Here is a 2,566-nt window from a genome sequence, read left to right on the forward strand (position 1 = left end):
CGTCAACATCCAAGAGGGAGATATCCGGCAACTGATATCCCGACGCTGGTTCCCCAGCTACTTCCTCCACCACATGACCGGAATCATCAGCTTCTTCCTTCTCCTTCACATCCACACGAGGTGAAACATCAGAAAGCTGATATCCTGGCGCTGGTTCCCCAGCTACTTCCTCCACCACATGACCAGAATCATCAGCTCCTAAGTCCACATCAACAAAAGCTGAAGCATCCGACAACTGATATCCCGGCGCTGGTTCCCCAGCTACTTCCTCCACCTCATGACCGGAATCATCAGCCTCTTCCTTCTCCTTCACATCCACATGAGGTGAAACATCAGAAAGCTGATATCCCGGCGCTGGTTCCCCAGCTACTTCCTCCACCACATGACCGGAATCATCAGCTCCTAAGTCCACATCAACAAAAGCTGAAGCATCCGACAACTGATATCCCGGCGCTGGTTCCCCAGCTGCTTCCTCCACCACATAACCGGAATCATCAGCTTCTTCTGCTTCGTCAACATCCAAGAGGGAGACATCCGATAATTGATATCCCGGCGCTGGTTCCCCAGCTACTTCCTCCACCACATGACCAGAATCATCAGCCTCTTCTGCTTCCTCCACATAAGGTGAAATAACCGATATCTGATATCCCGGTGCTGGGTACCCAGCTACTCCCTCCACCACATGACCGGAATCATCCGATACCACATATTCCAGTGCTAATGCAGAACGCCCGGTAGATGGGGCAGGTCTACAGCAGTAGAACAGTCTGCCCAAGAAAGCCCTGATAGAACGCACAGCTGCCTGGGCTCTTCCCCTAGCTGGTGGTTGTGGCTCTGGGTCAGCATTGGCAGCTGGCTGTACAGAGGGCTGCTGAACCTCAAGCCTGAGGTTCATTTTGCGGTGCCTTTTACAGCAGCGCAACATAGTTCACCAATGAGAATCTCACTAATGAGTAAATTGCTCGAGAGCAAAATCAATCGTCTTCACTTGTGCAAGTGGAGACAAAAGTGAGCCTCTCAATGCTCAACCTCTGCTTATATACACACACGGCTATTATGACATCACTTCCCTGACATCACCAGAGGTAAACATGGGGCTATTATGACATCACAAGAGGGGCTCGGTGGAAGCAGATAGGACTTTCCGGCACTTTCCATCAGATTTTATGTTATACGTCAACACTCAAAATACATAAAAGTGGGCAGAGCCAGAACCGACCAATCAGATTTCTTTGCTTGATTTAAATGGGAACAATTAAAAAGGCTGCCATTCTCACAATATTGATGTCAGGGACCTCGAATATCGCAAATGTGGTCCCTGGGGGTTTCCACTTCAAGTTCTGAAAAAGTGGGCGTAGCCACCAGCAACCAATCAAATTTCATTCATTGATTTTCAATGGAAAAATATAAAACTGCTGCCATTTTTACACGTTAAATGCCAGCATTCACAAACTTTGGAGTGTTAGTCACTGGGTGACTGTGGTTCACAAGTAGGAAAAAAGGGGGCGGGGCAACAACAGCCAATCAGATTTCAGCCATTGACCTTAATGAAAAATGATAAACCACTGCTAATATCACAGTTTAAATGCTAGGTGTCCCAAACTTGGCTCAGTTATTCACTGGGTGACTGCGGTCAAAAACAGGAAAAGTGGGTGGAGCCACTAACATCCAATCAAATTTCACCTATGCACTTCAATGTAAAACTTTCAAATACTGCCACTCTCACAGTTTTAAAGCCAGAGGTCCAAAACTTGGCACAGACCATGACATGGTGGTTAATTTTAAAATTTAGAAAAATGGGCGGAGCTTAAAACAGCCAATCAAATGTTACCTATTGCTATTCAATGTCAATATATAAGTTGCTGTCATTCTTTTACTGTTACTGGCAGGGACTTCAAACTTGGCACAGTCAGTCACAGGGGGACTGGGATTAAAATTTGAAAAGTGGGTGGGGCCAAAAATAGCCAATCAGATTTTCCCTATTGACTTCAATGGGAAAATGTAAACAGCTGTAATTCTCACTGTATTAAAGCCAGAGTTCCCAGACTTGGCACACTGGGTCACTGGGGTTAAAATTTGACAAGGTGGGCGGAGCCACATACAGCCAATCAGACACATAGCCAACATCCTGTGGTTTCTTCAGAAATGACACCATCTAGTTCTTCTTATTATTATAGGCGCCCCCCCCATTTTCTATACGCTACTCCTCCTACAGTTTTAGGGGTAGAAGCGCCAAACAAGCGAAGTACGTTGCTTGTGCTTTATTAAGCGATCGCACCCTCCGGGCCCCTGCGGCGGACCCCGGAAGACCCCTTTTTTCGTATTGACTTTGACAGGGAAAAATTTAAAATCACTGCCACTCGTACAATTTTGAAGCTACACTCCCCAAACTCGGACCACATATGGTTGGTGTCACCCCAAATAAAAAGATGTATTTTGGGGGCTCACCCCAAATTAGGCGGAGCTACCAGCGGCCAATGAAAATTTAGCAAATTTCTATACGCTACTCCTCCCAGAGTTTAAGGAGTAGAATTCTGAAACTTTGCACACTTGTTCGGCTCATACC

The sequence above is a fragment of the Hyperolius riggenbachi genome, chromosome 8 (assembly GCF_040937935.1).
Source record: "Hyperolius riggenbachi isolate aHypRig1 chromosome 8, aHypRig1.pri, whole genome shotgun sequence".
NCBI classification, from domain to species: Eukaryota; Metazoa; Chordata; class Amphibia; order Anura; family Hyperoliidae; genus Hyperolius; species Hyperolius riggenbachi.